The 8,817-nt window shown below is 41.1% G+C and overlaps 1 non-coding gene across 1 annotated transcript; it reads right to left on the minus strand.

The window, feature by feature from the left end:
• Positions 1 to 5,701: 5,701 nt before the first annotated feature.
• Positions 5,702 to 5,808, minus strand: LOC131654276 (small nucleolar RNA R71). Its single transcript, XR_009299319.1, has one exon. It is a non-coding gene; the product is annotated as a small nucleolar RNA R71 (small nucleolar RNA).
• Positions 5,809 to 8,817: the final 3,009 nt, after the last annotated feature.

The raw sequence follows: 8,817 nt of genomic DNA on the forward strand, positions 1-8,817 counted from the left end.
ATTTGCCATCTCGCTATTCTTCCAGAGAGAGCAGGTTTTTCGAACACGTATTTGATGGGATCCATCTTGGAGATTAGGAAAGTGGTGTGATTTAGCATGTACTGTCTTAGTCGGCGAGCCTCCCAAGCTAAGGCACAACAAGTTTTTTCGAGTAGTGAGTATCTTGTTTCACAATCGGTAAACTTTTTGCTAAGATAGTAGATTGCGTGCTCCTTTCGGCCGGATTCGTCATGTTGTCCTAGTACACACCCCATTGAGTCTTCTAACACAGTTAGGTACATTATCAGAGGTCTGCCTTCCACAGGTGGCAACAAGATTGGAGGTTTTTGGAGATATTCTTTGACTTTGTCAAAGGCTAACTAGCATTTGTCATTCCACCTTTCCACTTGATCTTTCTTCAACAGTTTGAAGATCGGCACACAAGTAGTAGTCATGTGGGCAATAAATCGGGCGATGTAATTTAGACGTCCCAAGAATCCTCTGACTTGTTTCTCGGTACGAGGTATAGGCATTTCTTGAATGGCTTTAACCTTGGCGGGATCAACCTCAATACCTTTGCTGCTGACGATGAAACCTAAGAGTTTGCCGGATCTTACTCCAAAGGTACACTTATTTGGGTTCAGTCGCAACTTGTATTTCTTGAGTCTGTCAAACAACTTGTGTAAATGACCCATATGTTCTTCCTCGGTGTTGGATTTTGCAATCATGTCATCGACATACACCTCTATTTCTTGATGAATCATATCATGAAATAGCGCTACCATTGCACGTTGATAGGTTGCTCCTGCGTTTTTCAGACCAAAGGGCATTACTTTGTAACAAAAGGTTCCCCAGGGTGTTGTGAAGGTTGTTTTTTCCATGTCTTCGGGTGCCATCTTGATTTGATTGTACCCTGAGAATCCGTCCATAAAGGAGAATACCTTGCATTGTGCGGTATTGTCAACCAGTACATCGATGTGTGGTAAAGGGAAATCATCTTTGGGGCTTGCCCGGTTCAGATCTCTGTAGTCCACGCACATTCTGACTTTCCCGTCTTTTTTAGGTACAGGCACGATGTTAGCTATCCAAGGAGGATAACTTACAACTTTTAGGAATCCGGCATTGAACTGTTTTTCAACCTCGTCTTTGATCTTTTTTGACATATCAGGCCTACTCCTTCGTAGTTTCTGTTTGACTGGAATGCTACCTTCTTTGATTGGCAGGCGATGAACTACAATGTCCGTGTCAAGGCCTGGCATATCTTCATAGGACCAGGCGAATATCTCGACGTAGTCTCGCAGCATTTGAATCAGTCTTTGCTTGATGCTGTGTTCTAAATCAGCCCCTATTTTGACTTCTTTCTTTTCTTCGTTGCTGCCCAAGTTGATGACCTCAATTGGCTCCTCGTGAGGCTGTATGGCCTTGTCTTCTTGTTCTAGCAGCCTTGCAATTTCTCTTGGCACTTCACAATCTTCCTCACTTTCGTCCTCAGTTTGGTAGATCGGACTTTCAAAGTCATGACGGGCAATAGCAGAATTGTTGTTGACTGGATCCATAGTGTATGTGAATCTGCATGTTAGTTATGTGAGTGTGTGTGAAGAAAAAACATAGCTATTTGAAAGCGAAGAAAGAAAGAAAAAGGATCACAAAATTTTAAATATGCAAGCGTCCCATGATTTTATTGAATGCACATGATCATGATATGATAAGCCCTTATAAAAGGACCAGTGCGCTTTGGGCAAGGCACACGGCTTTCAGGCTCATGGTTCGATTGTTCAGGAACCATTTTTATCTTTGCACAATATACACAAAGAAAACAGGAAATGGCATTTACTCCTGGTCAAAGGAGATCACATCCTCAGCTTTCCAGTTGTTCAATCCACTGTTGTGAGCAGGGAGTACCCGGCTGTTCCAGTTGCAGTTGTCTTCTTCATCTTCCACAGCATTGATTTCATTAGTGGGAAAATGAGCCGGTGATCCTTCGGGATAAGGGATATACTCTGCTGGATACGAGAGCCCAGGCTGAGATATCTCTGTTGGCTGAGCGAGATGCTCGATAAGGCCGTCCCATGCAGTCGGGATGATGTTTTGAATAGAGACTTGTGCATCCTGATGAGGATTGTATTCTGACAGAAAGCAACCTTCGTTATTTGGTATTTCCCTGGCTTTTTCAAAAGCGAAATTGTCATCGTAATGTTCATCCCATCCAGTTGGGACAATGTCCTTCATAGCAATTTGTGAGCTCGGAGGAGCGGAATATTTCACCATATAGTCATATTTGCCGCTGGTTTCTCCTAGCGTGTCCCATACTTCTTTGGGTGGATTTTGATATTGCTCAGTGACGGGACTTGTGAAACTTTCGTCATTTTCAATTTGATCACCCCATCCAGTCGGGGTAATGTCTTCCATAGCAACATAAGAATTCTGAGGTGCGGTATACTGATAATTATACCCGCCACTTGGTTCTCCCACAGCATCCCACATTCCCATGGAAATGGGTGGAATCTCATCTGGACATGGCTGAATGATATGGTTCAAGAACACTCCTTCATCTTCAATAGCGTTTACTTCTTGGCTGACGAAGTGTGACATTAATCCTCCAGAACGAGGACCTTGATCATTCTTTTGATTTTCACTATCATAGCCCAGGCCTAGCTTGTCAGACTTGTAGGGTATATCGGGAAGCTGTCCCCATACTGTGCAATCACCCTGTTCAATCATGGCTTTGGCATCTTTGAGAGAAGCCATAGTTGTAGTTGGAGTAGCAGGAATATGCTTGGTGGTAGAGACATCTGGAGAGACCACCTCAAAAGATTGGTATGGAGTTTCGATGAATTCGTCTTCCAACTCAACATATTTGGAATTGCTTAGGTGACTAACCACATATTCCTCTTCGCCATAGACTGTGACAATCTTTCCTTTTACTGGATATTTTAACTTCTGATGCAGGGTAGAAGTTACAGCGTTTGCCCCATGTATCCAAGGGCGTCCAAGTAAACAGGAGTAGGCTGGGTGAATTTCCATTACGTAAAAGATAGAATCGAAGATTTGAGAACCCACTCTGATTGGGAGATTCACTTTTCCGTATACCGTTCTTGTTCACCCGTCAAAGGCTCTTACCACAACATCACTTGGTTGTAACACAATTCCTTCGAAGTCAAGCTTTTCTAGTACTGTTTTCGGTAACACGTTCAAAGAAGAACCGTTATCTACTAGCACATGAGATAGAGTGGTGCCATTACATTCAATGGAGATATGTAGGGCTTTGTTGTGATTTTTTCCAGCAGGGGTTAGATCCACATCAGAGAAACCGAGACCATTGTTCACGATTAGTGATAACACGATTTTATATCGTATATTTAGCTTAAAATCCATAGATATTTATAGCATTTTCCATTTATTATGTTAATTTATTATGATATTACGCGTGTATTTGCTTTATTTCAGGTTTTACACTCTTATTATGCCGAATTGTGAAAAAGAGAAGAAATGGAGCCAAAACGACCCTTATCTATGCCTAAAAGACGTAAATTGGGTGCTGAAGTAAAAAAGGAGTGCAATTAAGGGCCAAGTGTGCTGAAAGAGACCCAAAGACCCAATAGTGCAATCCAGCCCACGAAGGAAAGCAGCCCAAGCCAAACAAGTAAGCAGAGACGCACGTCTCTGCCACCTCAGCAAAAGGGAGACGCACGTCTCCACCTCCCTAAAGATTCTCCACTTGAGACGCACGTCTCAAGTCTTCCTGAAGAAATGGAGACGCACGTCTCCACGTCCCAGTCTGCAGAATCTCCTCTTTTCACGCAAAGCAACTTCAAAGCTTCCCCTATAAATAGAGCCAGCCACTTCACTTCAATGAGTCGGATTTCCTGCCAACGAAGTGCTGCCGAAATTGTACCGCGAATTGCTTTTCTTTATTCTGCTTTCATTCAACCGTTTATTTTCTCACAACGATTTCTACACTGGAAATTGTTGTGAACTTTTCGTAGATCTAGCCTTACGTTAGATTTATCGTTTTATTTCCTTGTTTTTATTTTCTGCCATTTAAATTCCGAAGAACGATCCTGCCACCCTGTGGTGGAAGTTCGAGTACTTCAAGATTCAATTCAATTCAGATTTATTTAATTCAGGTTTTTATTTACCGCCTTATTTATATTCATTTGCATGATATATTATATGCCATTTAATATGCTTATTATTATGAACCGAACCGATTTATGCATGTTTAATCGTATCAATATGTCTGGCTAAATTACTAAAGGTGTCGGTATGTAAAGTAAGTTAACCGTAGGGATCCGAAATAAATTGGCTTAATATTGTTTTATTAATTATCACTTATTTTTGGTTTATATGTCTAGTTTAATTAGTAAGTCTTAAAACCAATAGAGCGAAAGTTTGAGGGGTTAGGACGGTCAAAGGTTAAAATCAATAGAGCGAAAGTTTGAGGTCTTTAACCAGATAGTAGACATAGGACATTAGTTTTAAGGATGGCGAAAGCGTATTAAAACTAATTGGAACTTATTTATTTTCAAAAATTGTTTTTACACTCGAGCGGGATGGCGAAAGCGTACGTTAGGGTTATTAGCTTGCTCCGAGTCAACAGAGCGAAAGTTTGAGATTAGGAGATTTAAATAGATAACAACCTCGTAAAATAGGCATTTTATTAATTACATTGTTTCCAAAAAGCTCTTCTAAAATCTAATGGGATGGCGAAAGCGTACATTAGGATTAGGATAGTAGTCTGAATCAACAGAGCGAAAGTTTGAGACGAGGATTTTTAATCAATTGGAGTTAGTAAAGATTTTTAATTTAATTATGCAAAAGCCAATGGACCTTCGGATTACCTTTAGTTAAACGAAATACATACTGATACCTGTTTTTTATTATTATTCTTTATTTTCTCACAATCACTTTCCCTTAGGAACAATCGAAATTTTAGTACTCCTAGCTTTACATAGTAACCTTAGATAACGGTAGATCGATTCATAGTCCCTGTGGATTCGATATCTTTTAAAACTACACGACACGACTGTGCACTTGCAGTTATCAGATTTATAGACACGTAAAGTCGCGATCAAGTTTTTGGCGCCGTTGCCGGGGACTATTTAAGTCGATATCGTAACTCAGTGTTACACCGTAGAGACTAGGACAATTCTTCCCTTTCTTTTTGAACGATTGTATGCCAAATACACGTTCACAAGGAGGAGATTTAATACAACGAATTAACGAGATCGAACGTTTCATTAACGTCAAACGACGAGCTCGCAATCTTCCCGAAGTAGCAGAAATTCCGATTAATCAGGAATTGATTTTTACTGATCAAATCAATCAAATCACCCCGAAGTTAGAGATGGCTGCTATTCGTCCTCTTAAAGACTATGCCGCTCCTTCGCGCGCTGAACCGCATTCAAGTATCGCACCACCTGCGATTGAGGCAAACAATTTCGAACTGAAACCTTCACTGGTCCAAGCTGTTCAACAGAATCAATTCTCTGGAAGCCCTGTAGACGACCCCATTCTCTATTTATCCGTGTTCGTGCAATACGCCGACACTATCAAAGCCAACAACGTTAGTTCCGAAGCTATTCGATTACGCCTTTTCCCTTTCTCCTTGAGAGATAGAGCGAGAGCGTGGCTTCAATCCCTGCCTTCCAATTCCATAACTACGTGGGACGAATTGAAGAGAGTATTTTTAGCGAGATACTTTCCGCCTAGCAAAACTGCTATGCTCAGAGGTCAAATCAACGGATTTACCCAGAAAGATAATGAATCGCTCTTCGAAGCTTGGGAACGTTACAAGGACATGCTTAGAATATGCCCTCATCATGGACTCGAACCATGGCTGATCATCCATACTTTCTATGGTGGTCTCTTATATAACACTAAAATGACTATAGATGCCGCTGCTGGCGGAGCATTAATGGAAAAACCCCATGATGAAGCATACAAACTCATAGAGAATATGGCACAAAACCATTACCAATGGGGTGGAGAACGAGCCGCTCTAGAGAAAGCCCAAACCAAAGGAGGAATGTACGAAATAAGTGGTATAGACCGCGTTAACGCTAAAGTAGACGCTTTAACTCAAAAGATCGAGAATTTGACCATCACTCCTTCAGCCACCGCTGCCGCTGTAACACCTAACTGCGAGATTTGTGGATTGACTGGGCATGTAGTTGCTGAATGCCAACTCTTGACTGGAGTCCCATCTGATCAAGTAAATTACGCTCAAGGAAACCCTTATTCTAACACGTACAACCCTGGATGGAAAAACCATCCGAACTTTTCTTATAAGAACAACAATGCGTTGTACGCGCCTGGACAAGCACCTGCTGTACCACCTGGCTACCAAAAAGCGCCTGTAGCTGCTCAAAACACCCCTAGGAAGTCAAATCTAGAAATCATGATGGAGAACTTCATAGCTTCCCAACAACAAACCAATAAGGACTTCCTGAATCAAAACATCCACAATAGCGAGCAACTAAAACAACTATCGAACAAAGTAGATGCTTTAGCTACGCATAACAAAATGTTAGAAACTCAAATCTCACAAGTAGCTCAACAACAAGCACCTACTGCTGCCCCTGCTGGCACGTTTCCTGCTCAACCTCAACCCAATCCTAAAGGACATGCGAACGCGATAACACTATGAAGTGGAACGAATTACGATGGACCCATAGATCCTAGAACCCAAAACGTACCCATGTCACAACAAGAGCCAAAGGAAACCCAAAAGAAAACAACTGATGAACAAACTGCTAAGACTGATGAGAACAATAACGAAGTGGAACCCGAAAAAGAGAAACCTTATGTTCCACCACCACCTTATAAGCCACCAATTCCTTACCCTCAGAGGTTAGCTAAATCAAAAACCGAAGCGCAATTTAAAAGATTTGTAGAACTTCTGAAGCAATTAAACATAACCATACCGTTCACAGAAGCCATAACTGAAATGCCTTCGTACGCTAAGTTCTTAAAAGAAATCTTATCAAACAAAAAGAAACTCGAGGATAATGAAACTATAACGCTTACCGCTGAGTGTAGCGCTATCATCCAAAATAACATGCCTCCAAAACTGAAAGACCCTGGTAGTTTCTCTATACCCTGCGTAATTGGAAAAACCATCATAGAGAAAGCCTTGTGCGATTTAGGAGCTAGTGTTAGTTTGATGCCTCTTTCGACCTGTAAGAAACTCAATCTAGGTGAGCTTAAAGCAACAAGAATGTCTCTTCAACTAGCAGACCGTTCAGTAAAATATCCTGTAGGAATGTTAGAGAATATCCCTGTTCGTGTAGGTCAATTCTACATCCCAACTGACTTCATCATTATGGATATCCAAGAAGATTCTAACATCCCGATCATATTAGGAAGACCATTTTTAGCAACCGCTGGTGCAATTATAGATGTAAAGCGAGGAAAGCTTACTTTCGAAGTAGGAGAAGAGAAAATAGAATTTATCCTTTCCCAATTCCTAAAAGCACCTTCTATAATTGACACATGCTGTTCTGCTGACATAATCGACGAGTGTGTCAAAGAAATAAAATCCGAACCAAATAAGGAAACCGAGATCCTAAGAATTCCTATGCCGCCAATTCTTGAAGATGACAACTGGCGTGAGGAATATCAAGATAACCACCTGAGTGAATGCTTAGCTTTAACTCCCGATCCTATACCTGGACCTAAGAAACCTGCTATAGAGCTGAAAACACTTCCTACCGATCTTAGATACGAATTTCTAGACGAAGAACTAAACCGACCAGTTATAGTGAACGCCAACTTAGGACGAACCGAGACTGAAAAATTACTTAATGTCCTAAGAAAATACCCTACCGCTTTAGGATATAACATATCAGATCTGAAAGGTATAAGCCCTTCTCTGTGTATGCACCGCATTATGCTCGAAGACGATAGTAAAACCTCTAGGGAACATCAAAGGCGAATAAATCCTATTATGAGCGATGTGGTTAAAAAGGAAATCCAAAAACTGCTAGAAGCTGGAATAATATATCCTATATCCGATAGTAAATGGGTTAGCCCTGTTCACGTCGTACCAAAGAAAGGAGGAGTCACTGTAATCACTAATGCAAAAGGAGAATTTGTAGCACAACGTACCCAAACTGAATGGAGAATGTGCATTGACTATAGGAAGCTAAACAAAGCTACCCGAAAAGACCATTTCCCTTTACCTTTCATAGATCAAATGCTCGAACGCCTAGCTAAACACTCACATTTCTGTTATCTGGATGGATACTCCGGATTTTTCCAAATTCCTATCCACCCTGACGACCAAGAGAAGACCACATTCACCTGTCCTTATGGTACATTCGCTTATAGACGAATGCCTTTTGGGCTCTGCAATGCACCCGCGACCTTCCAAAGATGCATGATGGCAATATTTGCCGACTTCCTAGATGGAATAATGGAGGTCTTTATGGACGACTTCTCTGTCTGTGGAGGAAGTTTTGAAACATGTTTAGAAAACCTTGAAATGGTGCTTAAACGATGCGTAAGCGTAAACCTAGTCCTTAATTGGGAAAAATGCCATTTCATGGTTCGACAAGGAATTGTACTTGGACACATCGTATCCGATAGAGGAATCGAAGTTGATAAAGCAAAAATCGAAATTATCGAAAACCTTCAACCTCCCAAAACCGTTAGAGAAATAAGAAGTTTTCTGGGACACGCTGGTTTTTACCGACGCTTCATTAAGGATTTCTCTAAAATAACCAAACCCTTAACTGAACTACTTATGAAAGACGCCGAATTTATTTTCACCGATAAATGCACTGAAGCATTTCAAACGCTTAAACGAGCATTAATCTCTGCGCCAATTATGCAACC

Source organism: Vicia villosa, linkage group LG2 (genome assembly GCF_029867415.1).
Source record: "Vicia villosa cultivar HV-30 ecotype Madison, WI linkage group LG2, Vvil1.0, whole genome shotgun sequence".
Lineage (NCBI taxonomy): Eukaryota > Viridiplantae > Streptophyta > Magnoliopsida > Fabales > Fabaceae > Vicia > Vicia villosa.